The following is a 13,641-nucleotide window of genomic DNA, read 5'->3' on the forward strand; positions in this document are numbered from 1 at the left end:
CATTTACCCTGCAAAAATTGCCAAATATTGTCAATATGTAACATACAAAATAACATAATTTTCTGGATCTTTGGAAAAGAAACACAAAATATTTTCTGTCTTTAATTAGGTTCTATATATTTTTAATTGAAAATAGTAATACACGGAATGCAAACTGGTGCAGCCACTCTGGAGAACAGTATGGAGGTTCCTCAAAAAATTAAAAATAGAACTAGCCTACAACCCAGCAATTCCACTACTAGGTCTTTATCCAAGGGATACAGGTGTGCTGTTTAGAAGGGACACATGCACCCCCATGTTTCTAGCACACTATCAACAGTAGCCAAAGTATGGAAAGAGCCCAAATGTCTGTCGATGGATGAATGGGTAAAGAAAATGTGATATATATATATATATATATATATATATATATATATATATATAATGGAGTATTACTTGGCAATCAAAAAGAATGAAATCTTGCCATTTGCAACTACGTGGCTGGAACTGGAGGGTATTGTGCAAAGTGAAATTAGTCAGAGAAAGACAAAAATCCTATGACTTCACTCATATGAGGACTTTAAGAGACAAAACAGATGAACATAAAGGAAGGGAAACAAAAATAATATAAAAACAGGGAGGGGGACAAAACAGAAGAGACTCATAAGTATGGAGAACAAACTGAGGGTTACTGGAGGGGTTGTGGGAGGGGGGATGGGCTAAATGGGTAAGGGGCACTAAGGAATCTACTCCGGAAATCATTGTTGCACTATGTGCTAACTAATTTGGATGTAAATTTTTAAAAAATAAAATTAATTTAAAAAAAGAAGAAGAAAAAGTATGATGCTGAACAAGGAGATAAATCAACAAGCAAAAAAAAAATGTACAATGCTGTGAATGAAAAATTCTGAAGATAAGTACTTAGGTACAATTCACAAAATAAAATCTGTTATCTGGGCATTATTGCCATGAACCTACACTATACATTTCGGATATACTCCAGTATTTTGCATTTTGCAATATAGTCTTTTAAATTTTGTTATTCGTTTTTTCTTGTTTCATTATACACTTTTTAATGAATGTCCCTTTTTTATTTTTTGTGATTTTTGTCTTTTATGGCAAAATTGCCTGACAACCAGTTCGTTAAGCAGCAAAAACATTTGAGGCAAAAATGCTTGCAGAGCAAAGACGTTGATGGCAAAACTACTTGCAACCAGTTTCAACATATGAATTTTGGGGACACAAACATTCAGTCTATAGAACATCCTTTGGGGTGCCCAGGGGGATCAGTCAGTAAAGCCTCCAACTTCAGCTCAAATCAAGATCTCGCGTTTCATGTGTTCAAGCCTCCACATGGCTCAGATCCTGGTGCCTGCTTTGGATTCTGTGTCTCCCTCTCTCTCTGCCCCTCCCAGTTCATGCTCTGTCTCTCTCTCAAAAATAAATAAAACAGAAAGAAGAAAGGAAGAAAAGAAAGAAAGAAAGAAAGAAAGAAAGAAAGAAAGAAAGAAAGAAAATAGTAATACAAGGGGTGCTTGGGTGGCTCAGTCTGTTGAGCCTCTGACTTCTGGTTTAGGCCCAGGTCATGATCTCATGGTTTAGTGAGTTTGAACCCTGCATCCAGCTCCATACTGACAGAGTGGAACCTGCTTGGGATTCTCTCTCTCCTCTTCCCCTGCTCATGCTCTCTCTCTCTCTCTCTCTCTCTCTCAAAATAAATAAATAAACTTGAAAAGAAATTTATAAAACAGTATTTCAAAAATTTTATTTCTGAAAATGTTTTCAGCTATGATTAGATTTTCATTGTTTATATTCACAAGGCATGCCATGGTATAACATTTTGAAAATATAAATAAATACAAATAAGAAAAGTAAAATAATCTAAAATTACAGTTATACCTTGCATAACTTCAGATAGGAGTTGTGGTCCAAAATAAGAGTTGTAGTAGTAGAAATTTAAAAAAAACAAAAACTCAACTGATTAAACAGGAATCATTGAAAGAGCAAGGCTTTAGCACCATATTCACTTGCATTTACCTCATTTATTTTTCTTCACATAACCACTTTCCACTGCTTCCTTTCTGGCATCCTCTAGGGCAACGATGTCAAAAAGTAGACATGTAAACTCTTGGGATGCCTATGATCATTCCCTGGGGTGTGGGAAGAAAATACGAGATTGTTCTATTTTTTACCTAAAGCTAGAGAGAAGTTGAGTTTTACTTTTATGTAATATACAAATTTATTCTGTACCCTTTCTTGGTCTGCATATCAGATGTTCAAACATCATGTCAGATTGGCAAGAGAATCTTGCAGAAAGAGTGCGTGTTTTACAACATGGAAGGGTAAACGTTGCGGTACTGACATTTTTATTTACTTTCAACTTAACGCAAGCATCATAGTACTTAACAAGTGGATTTCCATATCATATTATCTTATTTAACAAAAGTAGGTCTCACCATATGATGCAGGGTTTAAAAGGATTACTGCAGAAAACAAAAACCAGCAAAGATTAAGAGTAATCCTAAAAATGCAAGCACTAGCAAACCTCAAGCAAACAGAAGTACAAACCATTCCCTGTTTCCAGAACAAGGTCTTTGTCAGTTGCATTAGAAGGTATAAAGAAAGAACACCTAATCACATCTGACAGAAATTCAGAAAGAAAATTTCAAAATTATAAAGAAATACGGATTTATACTCATATCTTCCCAAAGTATATATTATGCCGTGAGATCCTGGTTAATTATAGTAGAAAATAGCATAACAGAAAAATAGTGTCTTGTTTTTCAATTTTATGGCATCCTTTCTCATTTATGTTTTTGTGCATGCTTTATGATGTATACAGTACTTGAATCCAGTGTGCCACATTTATGACATAAGTCACAAACAGACAAACAACTTTTGGAGGGGGCGGTGTGAAGTCAAGAGTTTTATTCTGCTGTGGTATCATCAAAAGTGTTTCAGAATAATTACACTTAACTAGTCCTCTTGACTTGCACTTTTTCCAACCTATCTTGCACACTACCAAGAGTGTGCTTTTTCAAATCAAAATAAATGAATTATCTGTTTTGTGTCCATGATATGCCAGACCCTGTGATGATGGGTACTCGACAAATATTTACTGCGTGGAGGAAAGAATGAATTGGCAGTGAGGGAGTGTGAGAGGTGAAGAAATGAGTTTTGGAGTCTCAATAATTTGTATATTGGTTCTAGCAATAAGCAAGAATGGGTCTCAATGACATGAGCACAGTGGAAATTAAATAAATGTTTATTTTTAATCCATCTTAAGGTGGGGCATTATTTGAGTTAGAATTGCTGATTTGGGAGTGAAAATGGAAATCAATAAAGCAGTCAATAACATTTATTGGGAACCCATTGTGCTGAAGTGGACTCAAACACAAGAAGAGTAAGATTTTAAAATATGCATTTAAAAGACTGCATTTTCTTCCTACATTGCCCTATTCTTTTCTTCCTATTCTCCCAATAAATTGGCTGGTCTGACTTTTATAACAATAATGCATTATTTCCTACTTACCACCTAGTTCACTATTGTTTTTCTTGTTTTTGCCTACCAATTCATTTATTATTCATTCAGTAGTGGTTTAAGAAAGAAGAAAACAAAATCCTTCCTGTTATGGAGCTCAAAATCCTGTGGTTTAAATGATAGTCATTAGAGGTAGTAAAATTAAAACCCAGTGTTGTAACTGTCTTGATCTTAAAAGGGGGCCTTCCTTAAGTATTCAGATCCATGTCAATGGAAACTTTATTCAACAGCTATATATTATTTCCCTTAATCTGTTGATGTTCACTTAGCCACTGACTCAACAAATGTAGACTGAGTACTTGCTACGTGCCTAAACTGTTTAGACGCTGGAGACAAAGCAGGGACTAGAACAGAGCTTCATCCTCATGGACCCTATCTTCTGGTGGGGAAGCAAACAGTGTCAGGGAGATATGACTGGGAAGTAAAAAACTCTTGCCATTCTTCTAAGTTTATTTTCTTCTTTGTTTTCTAGTTGATCTGTCTTCTAACCATATTCCACTCTATGTTTTTCCCATTTTTTATCAATTAAGTATTTAAAAGATTAGCTGATAACAGTTCTAACTATTCCTAATATTGTTTGATTTTTATAAAGTCTCTGCCATAATAAAAACTACAAAGGGCAGGGGCGCCTGGGTGGCTCAGTCGGTTAAGCGTCCGACTTCAGCTCAGGTCACGATCTCATGGTCCGTGAGTTCGAGCCCCGCATCAGGCTCTGGGCTGATGGCTCAGAGCCTGGAGCCTGCTTCCGATTCTGTGTCTCCCTCTGTCTCTGCCCCTCCCGTTCATGCTCTGTCTCTCTCTGTCTCAAAAATAAAATAAATGTTAAAAAAAATGTTTTTAAAAAAACTACAAAGGGCAGAAATTTCAGGTACTATTCTCGGGCCCTAGGGATATTTTAATGTATTTGCTTTTGTTAGAGCAATTCACAAAGAGGTTGGTAGCAGGCTGGCCAGTTCTTTTAAGAGGATAACACACTGAGTGATAGTTTGGGTTCCTTGGTCAACAGCTCATAAAGTTTGGCAGGTTACCACGGATTTTTTAAAAATATGGGTGACTGTACATTTACCTGGTTCTCATTTTTTTTTATTTTAACCAATTATGAGGAAAATCACTCAGTGTCACTCAAACATTCTTTCCCCTAATTCGGGTGAAAACACAACATACAATTTTGCGTGTATTCCTCTTTCATTTGACTCTTTCATTTGACGCATTTAGGGTTTTACATCAGGTCTAACACTTCAACACATCTACTATATTTGACAAAGGGACAGAAAACTAGAAGCTATGACAGTTTCTACATCTGCTCTAAAAAGGTTTTAGTATCACAATATATCTAAAATATGAAAAATGCTATTCACACTTGCTATCTTTCATATTGCTTAAGTTGAAATCCCAGCCCTATAGCTTACTAGCAACATGACTTGGGCACGTTGCTTTCCTCAACTTCCTTATCTGCAATATGAGGAAGATAAGAGTATCCACCTGTAAGTATTGAATAAATCAGTGCATGTAAGGGCTGTGAAAAGTGTCTGATATGTAGTAATTGTAGTGTAAACATTACCTAGTTGACCAGAATGCATGAGCAGTAAGGGCCTGAGCTTTTATTTATACTTTTTTCACTGATGTATCTCCAATACTATAACAGTGCCTGGCACAGAGTAGAAGTTTAATAAATATTTGTTGAATAAATGAATGGCAAAACATAGTGCACTTAGACATTTGGACACACTTATCTGATGTGTGTAGTTGTGGTTCTGTCCCTCAGATGTAAATGAAGGCTGCTCAGTGTGACAGCTGAAGATTCCCAAGACAGAGAGGAAAACAGAGCAGAAAGGAAAGTGTGAAGGCTAAAGAGAAACGCTGAGTCTCTCTCCTCCCCAGCTCTCTTGGAAGAGTGAAATAAATGCCTTGGAACACTGGGAAGTAGGGAGACCAGGAGAACAGACTCTAACTCCACACATGGTGAGTCTATGCCTATTCTTGCCAAGAGTCCAAAACAAACATTGGAAATGACCTAAGCTGACTGTGGGTTCCTGAAAGATAAGAAATGTGTCAAGTATAGCCCAAGAAAATCATATTGAGAGACATCAGCATTTTGGTGCTGTCCCACCTCTCCTTTGAACACTAAGCTTCTCCACCCACCAGTACCTCTGCTCCCCAGCACCTGACCATGGTTCTTCTCCTTGATGAACTCAAGACTCTCCTGTATTCTACCACTCTACACAATGAAAATCCACCTGCCCTTCATCTTATTATACTGAGATTTTCCTCCACTTTCCAACCCACTCAGAGAATCTACCAGACAAAGTAGACATGAGTGACAACAAGTTTCTGGTGGTTGTAAAGGACTCCATCTCTGTTGAGTTGGCTCATGTCAGTGATGAAAGGCTGGGAGTGAGGTTTGAACACAGAGGAGGTGCTCTATGAACCCAGGGAGTCCTTCTTCAGCTCACAAAGCACACTGCACTTCCAATAATCCAGCCTTCTTAAACCATACAAGCCTGCTTCTGAGTATGCCCAGATCAGAAGGATCTGGACCTCTGTCAGGAGGCCAGAATACAGTTCAGATGAGGCCTGTTGAAGAACAGAGAGAACAGCACATGTATTTAAAGTGGACCTATCAGAAATACAGTGTGCCATCTGAGACAGTTGGTCTGCCTATGGAGGGACAGTCAATTTTCTGAGCAAAATTTACATGGAATCTGGTGATTACAAGTCAGCTCTCTCAGTTGAATTTGTATTCATAATAAAAAAAAATACAGGTAAACTATTTGCTGCAACTTCTAATCCTAAGGGCAAATACTGTTGCTGAGATGCTAGCATTACTTCATCCCCACATCCAGAATGGATTAGGCACATGTGCCTGGAATTAAGAACACTGTGAGCTTAGGACAGGATTCTAGCTCAAAGGCAGCAAATTCTTGGAATTTAAATTCAGAGAATTCTATTCTCTCCAGTAGATGGGAGAATCCCCACAACCATACACTGAAAAGGTCAGACTCACTAGGAGACATTTCTAATCATCAGGAGACCTTTGTGAAGCACTTTTTATCCCCATTTTTCAGAGAAAGAAATGGTGGCTCCAAAAGTTAACTTACTACTAATTGAAACCACAACCTACTAGCTCAGTGCACGGTCACATCATAAACATCCCTCCTATCTAATTCAGATGATATGAGGATAAAGCAAGATAACACCGGTAAGAACACTTGGAAAATTAAACTTCTCTATACCCATGAGAAGCGTTATTATGTACAAACTTTTCTTGGATGGGAATAGACATTAAAATCTTGGCCATGTGCAAAATTGTTCTTAATTTAGGAAGTTGTTCAACCCTGTTTTTAGCCCCAGGATTCTATGCTTCTATGTATGAAGAGGAAAATGAAATATAGTCATGCAAGAGGCTATTTCTTTAATTTTCTGGATTGTCACATTCATTCAGCATGAAATTTTCTACAGAAAGTCAATTTTGGAAAGTTCCAAACTTAATTAGATCTTGCAGTTGTGATCTTCATTATAATTATCAAATACTGAAGAGCTAATAAAGGATCAACCTCTGGGCTGCAGAATAACCTAATCTATTCATACCTCAGTGAAGTCCTGAATTAGAACTGGGGGCTGATGAACTCCAGTGCACTGGCCAACCAACCATAGTTAGCAAATTGCAACACACAAATGAGCCTTGATCAGACCAAGATGAATACATGATATGTAAAATAATCCAATAAAGTTTATCAATAATACAAGGGTGATTCAGATGAGACATACAGTGGTGTAGCAAGTCTAATTAAGAGCATTTCTATGATAAACTGAAGCCCCATCTCCTGCTATCATGCAATTATTCATTTGAGTCTATTGTTACTAGAACAATGAGCAGTGAGCATCTTCCTTATTAGTGATCCTTTTTCCTGATACTTGCAATTTAACCAAATAATATAGCACCCTTTTAATATTCCAAAGGGTATTTCAATACCCAGACATTTTCCTTAATGTAGATTCTGTCGGAGACAGAGTGGTGAATTCCGGATCATTTGTTTTGTTTTCTGTTCTATTTTGTCTATTTTTTTAAGATTGCTGCAGATACTTTTCAGAAACATTTCTGTAACTTTTCTTGGCTAACACCATCTTATAAATTAATTTTACCAAAAAAGAGCCATGATTCCAGCAGTACCACAAACTTCATTAACTCCTTCAGGTCCTTAGCACCTTGATTTGGTATCACCTTTACAGTTACCTCTCAGACTCTTTTTGGTTTCCCAAATTCTAATGTTTAAGAACCAAGGGAGTTACTCAAAAATTTCACAGAAAACATTCTAATTTGACTAAATGTATTAATGTCCAGAATCTGGAAACAGATTCTAATTTGGGGTGAAATTTTGAAGGTGGGAAAGAGGCTGGGGAAAAAAAAACACAAACATTTTAAAATTTACCTTTTCTTCTTTAGAGATATAAACTTTACATTTAGAAAGACTATTTAAGTCCTTTGAATAAGCCATTTAGTTGTGCGTATACCAAATGTTTTCTAGCTGTAATACAAGTAAACTGAAGTATCTTTAATATAGTAGACTAAGATGGTCAAGCCAGGGGTAACTCCTCAGTATTTTATCCTTCTGAGAGGTGAGTTGGAAGAAGAGGTTAGAAATTCTTGGGGGAAAGGATCATGGCACTTTCTTTGTATATGAAGAAAAGAATACTGTGGTTGAACTGTTGTTTGATTCTGTGCTACCCATATAGTTTGTTTATGTTGCTTGCATTTGTCTGTTTGTTGGTTGGACGTATTCTTTTTTGTTTGGGAAAAATCACTGAAAAGTTGCTTGCAGGAGCTAAAGACAGAAGAAAATACTGAAAAGGCTTTCTGAGAAAATTTCAGATGTTCAACAAGAAGTAGTACTTTGGGCCCAAGAAACAAAATTAGGTCTCAGATACGGGTGGAGGACTGTTTTCCCATTTCCCTACAAAATCCCACCATATATACCAACTTGAGGAATAGCAGCTTTGAAAAAGAGGAATAAAACATTGTTGGCATAGACACTGGCAATCTCATGAAAGCTGCATCAAGAATGGCAAAATAAATAAATAAAGCTGCTTCGGCTACTTCGAGGGAAGATGACTTTGCTCTAGGTCAGATTTAGTAAGAGTGGAAGGACATGGCAGATCCCTAAGGTGACAGTCAGCCACATTGGTTTCCAAGCAAGCACTGAAGGGCAAATATGGGAACTTACTTAAAAGGTGAAATGTGTTGGTAGGAAATGCTAAAATCAGCCAGTATTTCTATTTGGGTTTTAAAGTAATTGTAAATGGGCTCTAAATGTTAATTGTAATCTTAACGTATAATGGTATGCTCGTTTCATCAATGATTGCAAACCAGATTTCCTAGCCAAACTTTATATTTACTAGGATAAATTCCAAAAGATGGCTAAAACATTAGGCCAAAATATTTTTTTTAATCCAGTATCAATTTCTCCCAAAGTGTGAATTTCAAACTATAGTTTAAATGCTTCTCAGAAATAAAAAATAAATAAATAATAAATAAATAAATAAATAAATAAAATTTTTCAGAGAATATGCCTTTCATTAATTTAAAGGTATTTTACTCCTCTTATGAATAGGCCATTTAAACAATTTGGGGGATTTTTGTTTTGTTTTTTGGTTTTTGTCTTGCTTTGTTTTGTTTTAATTCAGCCAAACCAATATGCTGGCAATTTCTTGAACTGAACTAACATCTTTTACTCTTGCTGGAAAGGTTTTTCCATTTCTTCCTTGTATACCCACTCCTATTTAAGACCACACTTTAAAATTCCAATTCAGGGGCTCCTGGGTTTCTCAATTAAGTGTCTTAAGTCTTGGTTTTGGTTCAAGCCATAATCTCATGGTTTGTGAGATTGAGACCCATGCCAGGCTCTGAGCTGCTCCTCTCTATCCCTCCCCCAGGAACATGCATGTGGTCGTGCTCTCTCTCTCCCTCTCTCTCTCAAATTAACAAACTTTAAAAATAAAATAAAACAAAATTCTACCAATTCAATTAAAAAAAACCCAGGACCAACTGATAATGAATTTCTTTTGTCTCCTTATAACTCATTCATTTATTTATTCAGTATATATTTAGCAAGGATGACAATGTGCCAAGCACTCATTAGACACACGCTTATGCTTTTGGATTGTCAGTTATCTTGTTATGTGTCTGATTTTATCCCTTTCAACTAGATAATAAACTATCAGGAAAGGGACAGTACTTTACCTATCTTTGCTACTGTTTTAGTACCCAAGTTCTTGGACACAGGAGGCATTCAACAAAGTAGGCAGGATTTGACTCAGATTTCAGTCTTTAGAAAAAAGCAAATGGTAACTGAATTATATTTCTTTAACAAGGGCTAGAAGACAGTACTTACCATTGACTGAGCGCCTCTTGTGTATCAAGGTCTTTTCATAAATGGTCTCTAACCCTTATGGCAGTCCACCAAGATAAAATTTCAGTAACCCCAATATATCCATGAAGGAAAAGATATTGTGAGAAAAGACATTACCGTGGGCTTCTCTTCTGGCCAGTTATAGAACTGACTCTGAAATCCAGGCCTAGGTGATTCTTTAAAAACCAAGAGGATTCTTTCTCAACTAGGGAGAGATTCTGTCTCTGAAGTTGTCACCATGACAGTTTCCTTTATAGATAAGCCAAAGGAAATACATCTTAATATCATTCAGAAAATGTTGTATTTGTCCAGTTCTTTCTGTTCTTTTGTATTTTTATGTTCCCTTAGCTACAATTCCAATGAGATATATACCTTTTAGAAAGAAAACCACTAAACAATAAATATAATTCTCAGGCTACGAAATAAAACTGCTGAATACAACAAAAATGTTAATAAACCAAAAACGTTCTTTAATTAGTGAATACATGCTAAATAGTGGAGAGTTTTCTATATTGCTTTGACATAAATTTATTCAAGACTACCATACATATCAAAATATTGTACCTAGGTTATAATGACTGGATTTGTTATAATTGTTTTGAAGCTACAAAAACATAGGAAAGCATTTTGTATAATCAACACATAGACATTGAAAAGAAGTGAGACGCTAAATTGATTTTCAAAGCAGCTGCTGCTCTTCATATATAATACAGTAATAAGATGAAGACTAAAGATTAAGTAAAGAATTTTGCCAATTTAAAATAATTCTTCATTATTTGTGGTGAAACATTTGTAATTCAGATCATTATTTTTAATGAATTTCTTTATAAATGGAAACTTTTCAAATGATTTCTCTAGCTTTGGCCAATACCTGCAGAAACTTGACCATAAGGCCTTCAATGCCTCATAAGATCCAAAAAGAAAGACATATCCAATAAAGGGTTAGTATCCAATATCTATAAACAATTAATCAAACTCAATACCTAAAAAACAAATAATCCAATTAAAAAATGGGCAAAAGACATGAATAGACATTTTTCCAAGAAGACATTCAGATGGCTAACAGACACATGAAAAGATGTTCAACATCACAAATCATCAGGGAAATACACACCAAAACCACAATGAGATATTACCTCACACTTGTCAGAATGGCTAATTTTAACAACACAAGAAACAACAGATGTTGGCGAGGATGTGGAGAAAGGGGAGCCCTCTTACGCTGTTCGTGGGAATGCAAACTGGCGCAGCCACTTTGGAAAACAGTATGGAAATGCCTGAAAAGGTTAAAAATAGAACTACCCTATGATGCAGCAATTGCCCTACTAGGTATTTACCCAAAGGATACAAAAATACTGATTTGAAGGGGCATATGCACCCTGATATCTATAGCAGCATATCAATAATAGCCAAATTATGCAAAGAGCCCAAATGACTATCAACTGATGAATGGATGAAGATGTGGTGTATATATATACAATGGAATATTACTCAGCCATAACAAAGAATGGAATCTTGCCATTTGCAACTACATGGATGGAGCTAGACTGTATTATGCTAAACGAAGTGTGTCAGTCAGAAGAAGTCAAATACTGTATGATGTCACTCATATGAAATTTAAGAAACAGAACAGACGAACATAGGGAAATGGGGAAGAAAGAGAGAGGGAGGCAAACCATAACAGACTGTTAACTACAAGAACAAACTGAGGGTTGATGGAGGCAAGGTGGGCAGGGGACGGGCTAAATGGGAGATAGGTATTAAGGAGAGGACTTGTTGGGATGAGCATTGAGTGTTATATGTAAGTGAAGAATCACTAAATTCTTTTTTTTTCATTTTTTAATGTTTTTTATTTATTTTTGAGAGAGAGCAGGAGTGGGAAAGGAGCAGAGAGAGGGGGAAACAGAATCAGAAGCAGGCTCCAGGCTCTGAGCTGTCAGCACGTAGCCCAATGCAGGGTTCGAACTCACAAACTGTGAGATCATGACCTGAGCCAAAGACGGATGCTTAACCGACTGAGCCACTCAGGCACCAGCCCCCCCCCCTTTTTTTAAATTTTTTAATGTTTTTGCTAAATCCAAATCCTAAAACCAATATTACACTACATGTTAACTAACTAGAATTTAAATAAAAACTTGAAATAAACAAAAAGATTCAAGAAGAGATGGGCTGTATCAGGTAAATGTTTGGTTAAGGAAAAAGGAAATAATCTGTAGTCCCCAAACACAGCATCTAGGGAGGCACAGAGATCTTGTCTCTATTTGAATAGGCTTTGCTACTCAAAGACTCTGACTCAATGGGTAAAACTAGAAAATAAGTACATCAAGGTCAATGATCCCAAAATAGGGGAATAAGACAGTGGCATATTAGACTAATCTGGGGATATTGGAACCATTTTACTAAGAACTAAGAATATCTCTCCAGAGATTTTGGTACACCCACTTCCCTGACAGTAGCTATTTATTGTCATAGTGATTCACTATTCTTAAACCTCTGGTATGTTACAGATGAAAAAATTATAGCTGATAATTACTAGTCTAGTCACTAGGGAAATGTGTAGCCTGATGAGTGGTATGGGTAATAGCATCCAGGTTGCAGAAAATGATGCTGATTTGAAATAGATCTATATCCTTAGTACATTCCTTAAGAAGGAGGACTTGGTCGGGAGCCTGGGTGGCTCAGTCAGTTAAGCATCCAACTTCAGCTCAGGTCATGATCTCATGGTTCGTGCTTCAAGCCCCGTGTTGGGCTCTGTACTGACAGCTGAGAGCCGGGAGCCTGCTTCAGATTCTGTCTCTGTCTCTCTCTGTCCCTCGCCTACTTGCACTCTGTCTCTCTTTCTCTCTCAAAAATAAACATTAAAAAAAAAGAAGAAGGAGGAGGAGGAATTGGCAAAAATAACAGGACACCAGACCCAGAATGAGAGGGTTCAAGCAAGGATCAATTCCCAGAAGTTTGTGTCTCAAGAAACAAATGGTATTAGAAGAAAGACTGAGGGTCAGAGGCTTTTACCACAGACTCAGGACAATATGGAATTTCCATTTCACTAAATGTTGAAAAGGGGCCCTATAATGCATTTCTGGACTTAGTTGTAGAGAATTACATATAAGCAATTCTGTAAACTGGGATAACTGAGAAGGACTGGGAACAGCAGATACTTAGAGATAAACAATATAAAGTCTTGATTATGAATCATTACTGCAACAACCCAGAATTTCTGGGCAGTAAAGTCTAATTGTAAAAATGTATGATAGGCAAGAAAAAAACGTTTGCTGTCACTGCTTCTATGTAGAACTTCGCTGGAGGTCCCAGGCACTACAAAAAGATAAGGTAAAATGGAAATAATTATCAGATTTCAAAAGAAAAATAAAATTATTGTTTACAGGCATTATAATTTTCTATACAGGAAATCAGAGAGACTATGGAGATAAATGGTGAGAATTAATAAGAGAATTCAACAATGATACTAGATACAAGATAAACACACAAAGAACAGCTGTGTTCCTGCATGCCCACAACAATCAATAAAGAATATTCCATTAATTAAAGAAACAATAACCATTAGGTATGTAGAGGAAAAAATAACAACAAATGTGGAAAACATGTATGGAAGAAATTGGTTCAAGATGACAGACCTAAATAAATGGAGCTATTTACATACGCTATCATAAACGTGCCAAGTCTTCCCGAATTAATCTCAGAATTCAGTCAAAA

Source organism: Neofelis nebulosa, chromosome 7, assembly GCF_028018385.1.
Source record: "Neofelis nebulosa isolate mNeoNeb1 chromosome 7, mNeoNeb1.pri, whole genome shotgun sequence".
NCBI classification, from domain to species: domain Eukaryota; kingdom Metazoa; phylum Chordata; class Mammalia; order Carnivora; family Felidae; genus Neofelis; species Neofelis nebulosa.